Source organism: Pan troglodytes, chromosome 21, assembly GCF_028858775.2.
Source record: "Pan troglodytes isolate AG18354 chromosome 21, NHGRI_mPanTro3-v2.0_pri, whole genome shotgun sequence".
Classification (NCBI taxonomy): Eukaryota; Metazoa; Chordata; class Mammalia; order Primates; family Hominidae; genus Pan; species Pan troglodytes.
In genome coordinates, this window is record NC_072419.2 from 65421721 (window position 1) to 65434765 (window position 13045).

At 49.8% G+C, this 13045-nt stretch overlaps 1 protein-coding gene across 1 annotated transcript in view; it reads left to right on the top strand.

Moving 5' to 3' along the window:
- Positions 1-922: 922 nt before the first annotated feature.
- ZNF831 (zinc finger protein 831) overlaps positions 923-13045 on the top strand; it is a 135723-nt gene continuing 123600 nt past the window's right edge. Inside the window, exon 1 of the mRNA XM_054674870.2 lies at positions 923-1006. The gene's annotated coding sequence lies outside the window, so the exon portion shown is untranslated. The remainder of the gene's footprint in view (positions 1007-13045) is intronic.

Below are 13045 nucleotides of genomic sequence, written 5' to 3' on the forward strand. Positions count from 1 at the left end.
CAGCTGGGAGGGAAGCTGAGGTCCTGAGAGGGAAGAGGGCTGCTCGCAGTCAGTCTAATGTGCCATTAGGATTTTAGTCTAGTCTAGTGGGTAAGCATTCAGGGCCCGGAGTCAGACAGACCTGAGTACAAGTCCTAGTGACACCATTTACTAGCTGTGTGACATTCTGCAAACCAGCTGACCTTGTAAACTCTTTCTGTAAGATGAGGATCTCACTAATGTCAGCCTCAGAGGGTGGTGAGAACTCAGTGAACTAATGCATGAGAAGCACTTACACAGTGTCTAACCTGCAATGAGCTTGCAATAAATTGCGTGTTATTCTTTCTACTATGATCATGTCACTCTGCCTCTACTCTTCAGACTCATTGAAGTAATACCAAGGAGGCCCAACTGGATCCAGAATCTCCCTCGGGAGGCTTGGTGGTCCATTTTCAGATGCCCTGTGTCATTTTCTGTATCATACAATTGGATGTCACAGTTTCTAATTTTCAAAGCCATTGCATTTTCTATTTCCTCTTCCCTACAGCTTGGCTGGGCAGGCAGGAGGGGCAACACTAGCTTCATTTTTTTTTTTTTTCTCACTTTGTCAGGGAGGAAATTGAACCCCGGGGAGGTTTGACGATCTGCCCAAAGTCCCTGGGAAGTTTCCGGCCGTTCTAGGGCTAAAGCTCAGCTCTCTCGACTGCATCTCCTTCCCACCCCCATGTGGCTACCCCCATAGAATGGCGCATCCACGTAGATGGCCCAGATGTTGGGTTTAAGGGAGAGAGAGAAAGGAAGTTTGGGGCATCTGTTTATGAGAGAAAATCGTCAGCCGTGCGTGGAAATCTTATGCATAGCAAATAAATGATGGGCAAATACCCACTTGCATATTCAGAGGCACATTTCAGATGTGAACATCCTGTCTCACCAAAACAACCCCAGCTAAGAAGTTCCGTCGGGGGTGGAGGACTTTTTCCAAGCCTTTGTTTCTGTGGAGTCTCTGTGCATGGCCTGCTGTGATGAGGTAGGGGTTGACCCAGAAGTCTAAGGAGGCCACCACCCCGTAGGAAAGAGGAGCCAGCAGACAGCAGCGCCGGGGGTTATTGGGGACCCCCAAATGGGGAAAGGTAGGGGTGTAGATAAAATCAGCAGCCCTGTCTGTATTTGACAAGCAGGGCAAGGAGGAAGAAAGCTCAAGGAGAGCGATGTGGAGGTGACTCGATGACAGGGTCAGTGCAGGTGAGGGGAGTGGGCTACCCGTTAATTCCCAGGAGCATGGTGGTCTTCCCAGCCCAGCCACACAGCTGCTAAGGGATCTTGCTTTCTGAGGAGTGTCTCTAATCGGGGCATTTGCTTTACAGCAGCATTTCTGGGCTCCAATCAGGCATCTCATCCACAGAACATAAACCAGATTAAGAAGCTCTCTGAAGCATATTTGAAGTCAGTGACAGTTGAAAGGATATTAAAGTTTTGACTTCAAACTAGCTTAGCCAGGGCACACGGAGCAGGCAATACAGGTCTTCCTCCTGCCAGGAGAACCTTTACCATTCCCCGTGAAGGTCAGGGTTGTTGGTTCAGGTGCGGGGACAAGGTGGGGTGGACTCCTAGGCAAAGTAATCTGTGTTGGTGGCAATGTCAGGTGATCCTCCAGCAGCTCAGGAAAAATAAACTCTTCCTGTGGCCGTTTCTTTTCCCTCGGTTCTGAACGGGAGGAGGACACTGGGCTGCCTGTTTGTGTTCTATAACTCTAGCCTCTAGGGTCATTCCTCAGGCCTCATTGCCAAAGAAAAATCATGGCTGTGTTGGTGGTCTCATATTACCATAGGCTGGCTGGAAGCACAGCTGGGTACAGAGTCTGATTTTGAATAAAACTGTCACCTCTTTTGTCCCTTGGCAGCATCCCTCAGTGCCACATAGGGTTTGTTTTTGTGTACCTGATTCACCATCTGTCTCAGGGTTAGCAATCCAAGTTCTGAAATCATTTGGGCTTCACAAGCATGATTAGCTGTTGATCTGGCTTCTGTTGACTCTAAACCCCGGGTTGGGGGATTACAGATGCACCTAAGCAGCCTGTGCAGTGGGGCCAGACGCCTCCGTGGGTACAGCATGTCCAGGATCGTTGCTGTCTGTTGCTGGGCTCACCACCCCAACAAGGAGGAGGTCACGCAAGGGAACAGTGAGCTTGTGGTCAGAAAACAGCGGTGCTTGTCAGGTCACCTCTCTGAACCTCAGATCTCTCTCGTGTAAGGGGCTGGCCCCTTCGAGAGGCTCAGTGTGGAATACAATGGCTCTTATCGCAGTGGGCTTGGCAGCCCGCCACTCCTCATCTTTGCTGGTGGAACCTCTAGTTGGTTTCGGTGTCCACCCTCCTCCACGCTGGGAGTGTGTTCAGGATGAGGATCCCATCCCCGTGCACGGGGTCAAGTCTGATTGGAGGCGATCATTTCTGGCTGTCACATTCCTTAGACCAGGGCTCAGTCTAGAGCGAGCAAGTATTTTAGGCCTGGCCAGTGAGGCAAAGATAATGCCTGCTGGGGCCTTCTGAAAAAAATTCCCTTAAAAAGAGGCTCAAAGAAGAGAGATGTCTCTTTTCTTTGGCTGGACGTTATTAGGACTAGATGTGATGCCTGTGACTACGTGAACCATCTTGTGAATGTGACAGCCTGGGGACAGAGCTTGCACACTGGGGATGCAAGATCAGGGAGATAGTAATAGAAAGGACGTGGGTCACTGCTAGGAGCTGTGGCTCTTGCGCACTCGCCATCCCTGGCCTCACCCTGCTGTAGAACTTCTTGATACGTGAAATAATACAAAGTCCTTATTGTTTCAACCATTCAGAAGTGCTGGCTTCTGTGACTTGCAGATCAGTTCACCCTAAATGCCCTGCTCCTCCAAGTGGCCCCAGCATCATCAGCATGGGGAGCTTGTGGGAAATGCAGACTCTGAGGCTCTCCCCACCCCCCCGCAGCATCACCCTCTGTTCCTTAGTGAGATCCCCAGGCACTTCGTGTGCATACTGACGTCTGAGAAGCTCCGCCGATGGGTTTACTTTTTGTCCAACGTGTTCTGTGGAGGAGGACTTGGGTTTTGACAATACTGGGTTCAATTTTTTCTCGAGACAGAGTAGGAGGTGTTAGCTATGCAGATTTTGAAATCTCAGCTGTGTCAAGGAATTGGGGAAAAGCCCAGGGAGGAAGGTGGAGGGCCTAGCTGGTCTCTTAAATAAAATTATGAGAGAGTTGTTTATTAGTTTCTGCTTTACCCAACCATTTTTCATTGACTCGTGTTTGGGTACCACATCGATTTTAATCTAAAGCCGTGACTACAGTAAAATCTCATTAATTCAGGCCTCACCAATTTTGAAGTGATAATTTAAATGGAGGCTGGGCTGGCTGGCGTGAGAGCAGGATTGAGAGCAAACTGTTCTGAAGGACTTGGGCCCACCAGGTGGGTGCAACGAGATGCTTCCAATTATAAACGACCCTTGGTGTGTTTGAGTTCAGCAGGAGCCACACTTGGAAATCAATCCATCAACAAAGAGTTATTGAGTGTCCCTTATGCAAACGTCCCCGGCTGGCAGAACACACTTGGTTAGAAGTTACTTTTAATCATTACCCATGCTGGAAGTATCAGATTTCTTTAGGAAATGCCATTTCTTAAGCAGCCTGTGTTCCTATCCTAGGCCACCTTCCCCACGTGTGCCAGAGCACTTTGCTCTTGAACAGCCCCCTCTCTCTCCCCCGTGTCAATTCCTCTTTACCCTCCAAGGTGTTTATAACTTGCTGTAGGAACTCTTGGATTGTAAAATAACATGAAGTCCCTATTGTTTCAGCCATTCAGAAGTGCTGGCTTCTGTGACTTGCAGATTAGTGCACTCTAAATGCCCTGCTCCTCCAAGTGGTCCCAGCAGTGTCACTGTGGGGAGCTTGTGGGAAATGCAGACTCTGAGGCTCTGTTCCTTAACAAGATACCCAGGTACTGGGTGTGCACACTGAAGTTTGTTTCTATCCTTTTAGAAAGAGCTCTCTGATCTTGATTCTATACTCTCCTCCAGCCACACCCTATTTTCCTGCTTCCCTTTGTCTCCTCTAAGAGTTGCCTGCTCCCATCTCCAGCTGTCCTCCATTTTCATTCAAACGCACTGAAATTCAGCTTCCATGGCCCCCCCTTTCCATATGCATGCATGGCCTGAGGCCGCGCACTCATAGTCTCTCCTCTCCGCTTGCTGTCCGCATCAGCCACCTTGCACATGCTTGGTCACTCTCCTTTTCTGGAAAGACTTTCTTGCTTGTCCTCTAGGACAAACTCTTGATTCTCTGTGAAGCTCATGGGCCACTCTGGCTCCGTCGTCTTTGTGGCTTCTCCTCTTCTGAGCTCTGGGTGTTGGGCTGCAGGACCCGTTCCTCCCTCTTTCCTGGGTAAGTGGTGGAGAGTGTGGCTTTGAGCGCCTGTTGGAATGCCAATGGGCTCCATGTTTATATTTCTGCCTGGGTTGCTGCCCCACCCAACTGGTCCCCTCACTGCCCCACTGCCCCTACCTACCTCATGACTTCTCGTCTGAAGGGGTTCATCCCAGGAGGTTTGCTTCTTGGGTAAATTTCAACTCCATTCTTCCTTGGGCCCCGGGCAAAACTCTCGGAGGATCCTTGATCCTTTCTCTGTCTCACACCTTACATCTAATCCACCAGCAAGTCCCCTTGGGCCTGCCTTTGAAGCATAGTCTGAATCTGGCCATTTCTCCCACCTCCATCACTGTCTCTTGAGTCCACGTCACCATTCCATTTCCCCTGATCATAGACCATCCACTTCTCATGGCTCCCCGGCCCTGTCATCTCACCCTAGAGGCTTTTCTTTGCCAGGCAATCCGTGGGATCCTGTGAAAACCTCAGTCAGGTCATGCTGCTCTCTGGTCAGATCTTCCTATGGCCTCCCTCTCACTTGGGGTAAAGTCCTACGTCCTTCCCGTGGCCTCGAGGGCCTACACCTTCCTGTTCCCAGCCAGCCCCACGGGGCTCCCTGCTCTTCCTCCATTGCCACAAATGCGTGTTTCAGCCCAGATGGTTGACACGTGCTTTCCTCGATTTCCATGACTGGTTTCCCTCCGACGGGCTCACTCCTACTTTATTTGATCTCTACTCAAAGGTCTCCTACTTTATTTTCCAGCGTGATGGTTTTGCCACCTTGCCTGTGAGATATTTATGTGTTTCCTGCCTGTGACTCCTTCTGGAATGGAGGAGCTTCAAGGGCAGGGCCTGGGTTGTTTTGGTTCCTGTAGCACCCTCCACCCCCAGGAAGCATTTCTCAAATGAGCAAGTATGCCTGCCTGTGGAACTTTTCTGAATTTGGGCTGAACTTTTCTGGCCTAGACAAAAGAGGAGGACTTTGGAGAGGATGCAGAGTGGAGTCTTCCACTCTTCCCTGGTGAGCTCTCAGGGCAGTGCCCACATGGTGTGCCAAGCCTGGGAGACACTCCTTCGCTGTAGCCAGCCTGGCACTGGCTGGATGCTGGGCTGCCTATCCTGGGGGCCGTGGCCCAGTGTGAGGCGTTTGCAACCGTGCGTGTGCAGCACATGTGCGTGCCCACACATGTGAGGTGTGGTCTGCATCCAGAAACAGACATTTATGTAAATTTTCATTTATGTAAGCACATAAATGAAAAGATGATCACAGATTGTGACAAATGCCACAAAGAAAATAAATAGGGTAATGGAATAGTCACAGTGAGGAGGGATACTAATTAGGTGTTTTTTAAAAAATCAGGTATAATTACATATGGTAAAATGTACAGACCAAGTGTTTACTTTGATGAGCAGTGGCCAGCGTGCATACTCCTGTCCCTGCAAGGGTATGGAACACTTCCTCTTCCATCTGTCTTCCCTGCTGTCCCTCCCCAGTCATTCCTAGAAGGGACCCCTAGATGACTGGCCAGGGAAGGCCTCTCTGAAGAGGTAGCATCGGAATTGAGCCCTGAAGGAATAGGAGGAGGTGGCCACAGGAGACCTGGGGGACAGTGCCCAGATGGAGGATGGTCCAGGAGGCAGCGTGGCGGAGAGGAGTGGCTGAGACAGAGCCGCAGTGTGAGCTGGCTGGTGGGCAGACCACGTTGGCCCTTGCCAGCTAGGGGGATGCACCTGGCCTTTATTCTCCATGAGATGGTAGCCACTTGTTGGGGGCCTGGGGATGGCAGAGGCAGTGTGACCAGGTCAGAGGTGGTGGTGGCTCAGGCCGGGGAAGTGGTAAGAAATGGATGTACTTTAAAACACTTTTTATTTTGAAATTATTTATTTATTTATTTGAGATGGAGTCTCGCTCTGTCCCCCAGGCTGGAGTGCAGTGGTGCAATCTTGGCTCACTGCAACCTCCACCTCCCGGGTTCAAGCTATTCTCCTGCCTCAGCCTCCTGAGTAGCTGGTATTATAGGCACCCACCACCACACCCGGCTAATTTTTGTATTTTTGGTAGAGACGGGGTTTCACCCGTTGTTGGCCAGGCTAGTCTCGAACTCCTGACCTCAGGTGATCCGCCAGCCTTGGCCTCCCAAAGTGCTGGGATTATAGGCATGAGCCACCGTGCCTGGCCTATTTTGAAATAATTTTAGACTCACAAGAAGTTACAAACGTGGTGCAGAGTTTTCCCGTGGATCCTTCACCTCTCTTCTACTGATAGCACCTTATGGAAGCACAGTGCCTTATTCAGCTGTCATCAGTTTTTGCATGCATTTGTGTGTGTGTATGTTGTGTATGTATGTGTGTGCATGTGCATGTGTGTATGTGTGTGTTGTGTGTGTGTATCTAGTTCTGTGCCGTTTTATCACCTGTGTAGATGCATGGAACCCCCAACGCTAACAAGACACAGAACTGGGCCTGGTGTGGTGGCTCACGCCTATAATCCCAGCACTTTGGGAGGCTGAGGCGGGTGGATCACCTGAGGTTAGGAGTTTGAGACCAGCCTGGCCAACATGATGAAACCCTCTACTAAAAATATAAAAATTAGCAGAATGTGGTGGCGGGCGCCTGTAATCCCAGCTACTCAGGAGGCTGAGGCAGGAGAATTGCTTGAATCCGGGAGGCAGAAGTTGCAGTGAGCCAAGATCACGCCACTGCACTCCAGCCTGGGTGACAGAGTGAGTCTCTGGCTCAAACAGACAAACAAACAAACAACACAGAACTGTGTAGCCCCGTGAAGTTGCTGCCTGTGTGGTCCCTTCATGGTCGTAGCCCACCTCCCTAACCTCTGGCCAGCACTCATTGGTTCTCCACCTCTGTAATTTCGTCATTTGGAGAATGCTATACATTGACTCACACGATGTGCAGGATTGGCCTTTTTCATTTCACTCAGCACAAAGTCCCTGAGATTCCTGTATGTTATTGGTGCATCCCATGCTCGTTCCTCCTTCTGGCTGACTAGAACTCCATGGGGGGCTTACCTATCCACCTGTTGAAGGACATTTATACCATTTATCCTATTAACTAGACTCAGACCATATGCAGACTTCAGGATTCCTGATGGACGTTGGACCAGAGCCAGCAGCCCTTGGGTTGGGTGTGGTTAGAGCAGAAATGAACCACCTGGCCTTGGTTTCCTCATTTGTAAGATGGGCATAAGAACAGTACTTCCCACACAGCCTTGACGTTGGGATTCAGGGAGCTAGGAAGGGCCTGGCACCTGGTAAGAAGCTGACCAACATTTGCTGTTATTAAAGAGACAGGGCCGTTAATATGCTTGGAGGAGAGAAGGTTCTCTTGGGTGGGTGTCGTGAGAGGCATGGCATTTAAGCCGGGCCTGGAAGCACATTACTGGCTTCAGCATCGTGTTCCTTTTCTCCCTGTTTTTCCAGCAAGATGTGAACTGTCGTAGCCATTGGAAGGTGTGAAGGTTTGCAAAGTGTGAAAGGGCCCCTAAGTTTCCAGGGTGCACTGAACTGCTGGCATCCGGCCTGGCACTCTGAGCAAACAGACACCTGATGGTTCTCCCTTCACCCTACACATTGCTGGGGCGAGGCCCAGAAAAAGAAGTTTGAGGCGTTTGGCTTCCCTCCCCTCCTAATGAGCAAGACAGGCTGTGTGAACATGTCCTGTGGATGCACCTTGGGGCGTCTAAACGCCAAAGGCACTTTGGAAAGACAAGGTGCTCTGTGTGGTGGCGCTTGATGGTGATGCTGGAAGCTGCTGGTAATGTGATTAATCCAAATTTGAGTCCCAGAGATGAAAAATGCCCCAAACTCACCCTGGGTATGGACACATCTGTGCCTTTGGTGTTTAATGGATATTCTGAATGGTTCTTGGGTGGGAGGTCTGGGAGTTGGGGACAGTTTTCTAGCCTCTGCTTTCAGGACTCAGGAACCTAGTGTCTGGGTGGGGCACTTGGCCCTGACACTTTCTGCCAGTGGGACTTTGACAATGGCTGAGCTCTGTGAGCCCCCGTTTCCTCATCTGAAAGGAGGGCTAGTGATTCTCTTATCACAGCTGGTTGTGAGGCCTGAGTAAATGGGCGTGGAAGCGTGTGGTGCATGGTAGGCGCTCAGTAAACATGAGATGTGTCTGAATCCATCTCCCTTTGAAACACTCTTTTGTGGGCAAGGTTGAAGGAAATGCTAGACTCCCAGCATTAACCTTCCAGCATCCATCTTGGGTCTTGGGACCGCTTCTTGGTCTGGAGTTGGAAAAGGCGTCCTCTCTGCCCCTTCCTTTCATATGTTTGAAAACAGCTTTGTGGTCATCAGTACCCAAGTCACCATTTCTGTACTTCACGTTCACCTCCAGCTCACATTCTGATGTCCTCGGAGGACAGGAACCACACTCCTAATAAAGGATTCCTACTAATAGTCGGCTCCCGCACTAAAGCCAGGGTCCTGGTCCAGGTGTGATAGCCTTCATGTGCGTCAGCTCAGGGGGTCCTTGGGAGAGCTTCTCATGGTGGGTGTCATCACCTCTGACTTGACAGAGGGGAGGTGGAATTCCTTACTTACTGATACATGCCAGTGTGTCTGGCTCCAGAAGTCTTGGCCTCGAGGGGTTTCTTGCTGCCTACTCTGCCCTGCACCCCATGGTGGTCCTTTCCCATTTGTCTTCCACTCTACAGACCCCAGCCCCGTGCAGGTGTCCCTCTGAGCACCGGGATCCTTAAGGAGGGGCCTGGGCTAGAGCAAGGAGGCCTGCTCCTTGGCACATTTTTAAGGGAGTAAGGGATTGAGTGGGTGATGGGTACAGCCCCAGGGAGGTGTGAAGCAGCACCTGCAGGCATGGCAGGGACGGCCTTGTGAGCCCTTGTCTCCAGGGCGTGAGACAGATTTATCTCTATCCATCCAGGCATGGCCAGGTCTTTAGAGTGCTGGCATTCTTTGTGCCTCATTAAATTGCTGTTTTCTTCTTAAAATGAAAACTGTTTTCATTGTACTTTTTTTGATTATAAAAATGGTACATGATCACTGTAAAGAATTCAAAGCACACAGGAAAGCATAAAGATAAAAATTAAAATCCCTCCAGTTCTCTCCACATAGGGGTAACATTCTGGATGCCTCTTCTTTGGTGTCTAACTGTGCACAGCACACATACACCCCATTGTATGAGAAATTTCACACAAGTGGGAACATTATCCTGTGCTGTTCTGTAACTTGCTGTTTTTTTTCTGCACAATAATACGATAGAGTCATCTTTGTGAGTTAAAAAATAAAAACTGTAGCATTCTATCAGCATTTTAAATGACTGCCTTGCATTTCAGCGATGTCCCATAATTTAGTTGCTCAAGTTTCTTCTTGTTGGAGGTTTAACTCTTTTTTTTTTTTTTTTTTTTTTTTGGCCATTGTCTGACTTCAGTAAACTGTCTTGTATATGCCTATAGTGAATGTGTTTGATTATGTTGTCAGGAAAAATTTTCTAGACGATTAATCGCTGTGCCCATATTGCCAAGCTGGTCTCCAGAAAGTTTACTATTTTACATGCCCATCAACAGGGCTGGAGGAGGCCTCTTCCCTGCAGCCTTGCCAAGCCCAGCTTTGGCAATATCTCACCTTCTTCTCAGTCTGGTGGATAAAAAATGACATCTCATTTTCACCTGCTTTTCTTTTGATGATCAGAGAGGTGAAGTATCTCTTCATAGGCTCCTTGGACATTGGCATGGCTTCTGGAAATGTCTTTGCCTATTTTTTTTTCAATTGGGCACCTTGTCTTTTTCATACTTTTTTGTAATCACCAGATTGCTACACTGGTGAATTAACTTGAATCCTCAGCAAACTTTCAACTTCATCTCAAGCACCCCTCAGCTGGAAGAAGGTGAGCTGGTCAGGGCTGAAGGCCGCTTCTCCAGCCTTGCTGGCCTGGGTGAGCTGTGCCAAGAGCCAGCTGGGCTGAGGCTCCACTCTGCTGAGGCTCCCAAGGCCTGACAGTGGCCCATTACACTGCTGACCACAGCTGGAAGCTTCTCAACTGACCTGTTAGGGCCTGTTCAACCTCTGGTCCTGCATGACTTCCGTAGGATCACTTTGGGCAGTTGCTATGCTTGTTTTTCCAGTAGGAAAACACACCTCCCCTGTCAAGTTCTTATCCAAACTCAATTTTTGTGATAATTTAAAGCAATATATATGAATGCAGGTCTGTCCATAGGCATCTCCATGCAGAACCAGATGGCCCTGCCCATGGGCAGAACAAGTGGCCCCGTGTGTGCCTCAATTTGACAGTTGCCAAGGAGGAAAAGGGAATAGAAAGCATGGATTTTGGGTTATGGGTGTAGGGCTGGGGACACAACAAGCAGCAGATAAAGGCTGGTTGACCAAGTGAGGAAGAAGCACATGCTGGAGTCCAGGGGTCAGAGACTCAAGAGCTCATCTCCCTGCATTCGGTCATTTTCCAGCTTGGAAACAGACACTCAGAGAGGGGAGGCAGCTCAGCGGCAAGGACGAGCCCTGGAGCAAGAGTGCATGCCTCCCCCTGGCTCTCTGCTCCTTTAGGCCCTGCTTGACTTCCATGCTGCTCACTCTCAGGTCCCAGAGAAGAGCGCATCATTGCCATCAAGTGCAGGTCACTGGTCAGCAGTGCCGTGGGATAAGACGATGATAAGCACATGCCTTCTGGGCTTGGCCCATGGTAGGGCTGCTGCTCTTTGGGGCCCTGATATGGGAACACCTCACAGCTCAGATGCTCCTCCTTGATTCCCAGCAGATGTCTTGGGCATGTTTCTGGGTCAGCTCCCTGCTGGCTTCTCAGTGGCATTGAGGACCGCCCCAGAACCCTCTAATGTGGACTATCATGCCCAGAATCTTGCTGAATGGTGGACAGAAAGCAGTGGCTGTAGCAGCCAGCAGATCCCCTGCTCCCCTCCTGCTCTCCCTCTCTACCAAAGAGGACTCGAAGTAGCAGAACCCAGGCCCAAAGCAGTCCCTCTATCCACGGTGATCTTGTGTCCTTGTTCGGTTATTTTCTTGTCTCCTGTCTGTATTTCCTTATGGGGACTGTGCCATCCTGCTCACCACTGTCACCCAGCACCAAGGACAGTGCCTGACATGTAGAACGTCATTGATTGCTGAAAAAATGAGGAACAAGGAGACTGAAGGGAAAACAGCTGCATGAGTCTTTCTTTATCCGCTTTTCTCTCTTGACCTTTAAGCAGATGGAAACTGTGGGCTTTCTCTTTAGTCTACTCTGAGAAGCTACAGGTGAGACACTGGACCTCTCAGAGACCTGAGAAGGACAAGAGAAACCCAGCGGTCCCACCATGGGCCAAGCCAGAAGGCATGTGTTTATTGTCGTCTTGGCTCAAGAGACTGTTCTCACATGCTTGGCTCCCCATAGACTGGCTGTGTGGTCCTTCTGTTCCCAACCTCTCTGTGCTCATCTGGGATGGGAGCGTCTGTAGTCTTCCTCACAGAGCCCTGGAGCCACATGGGTTGGGGTGGAATCTCAACTTTGCTTCTTACTAACCGTACAATCTTGGGGAAGTCATTCGATCTCTTCGTGCCTCAGGTTCCTCTTATAAATGAGGCTAATGAAAGCACCTGGCTTAGAGGGTTGTGGTGAGGATTGAGGAATACCATGCATGACAGGTATCCACCTCCACTGGCCCCTTCCCCTCCAAGATGGAAAAAAAACCATCTGCATGGCAGCAGGAACATTGATTACTGGTTCCTCTACACCAGCTACCCCAGCAGTCCTCTTTCAGCCTCTCGGTAGCTCTAAGGAATAACGACTATTATTCTTCTTGTTGACCCATAAGGAAAATAAGCCACAGAGAAGGGACTCACACAAGATCACTGGGCTCATGTTCTACTGTTGCTGTAGAAAATTACTACAAATTTAGCAGCTTGAAGCTACACCCATTTATTATCTCACAATCTGTTTGTCAGACGTCCAGGAATAGCATGTCTCAGCTGGTTCCCTGCTCTGAGTCTTACAAAGGTAAAATCAAGAAGTTGGCAGAGCTGGGTGTGGCAACTCATGCCTGGAATCCCAGCACTTTGGAGGCGAGATTGGGAGGATCACTTGAGCCCAGCAGTTTGAGATCAGCCTTGGCAACATAGTAAGCCTCCATCTCTACACAAAATAATAAAAAAAAATCCAGGCAGCTGGGTGCAGTGGCTCACGCCTGTAATCCCAGCACTTTGGGAGGCCGAGGCGGGCAGATCATGAGGTCAAGAGATCGAGACCATCCTGGCTAACACGATGAAACCCTGTCTCTACTAAAAATACAAAAAATTAGCCAGGCGTGGTGGCGGGTGCCTGTAGTCCCAGCTACTCAGGAGGCTGAGGCAGGAGAATGGCATGAACCCGGGGGGCAGAGCTGGCAGTGAGCCGAGACTGTGCCACTGCACTGCAGCCTGGGTGACAGAGCGAGACTCCATCTCAGAAAAAAAAATAATAATAATCCAGGCATGATGGTGCATGCCTGTGATCCCAGTTATTAGGTTGGTGCAAAAGTAATTGCGGTTTTTGCCATGACTTTCAGTGGCCACAGTTACTTTTGCACCAACCCAATACTTGGGAGGCTGAGGTGGGAGGATTGCTTGAACCCAGGAATTTGAGGCTGCAGTGATCCATGATGGCACCACTGCACTTCAGCTTGGGCAACGGAG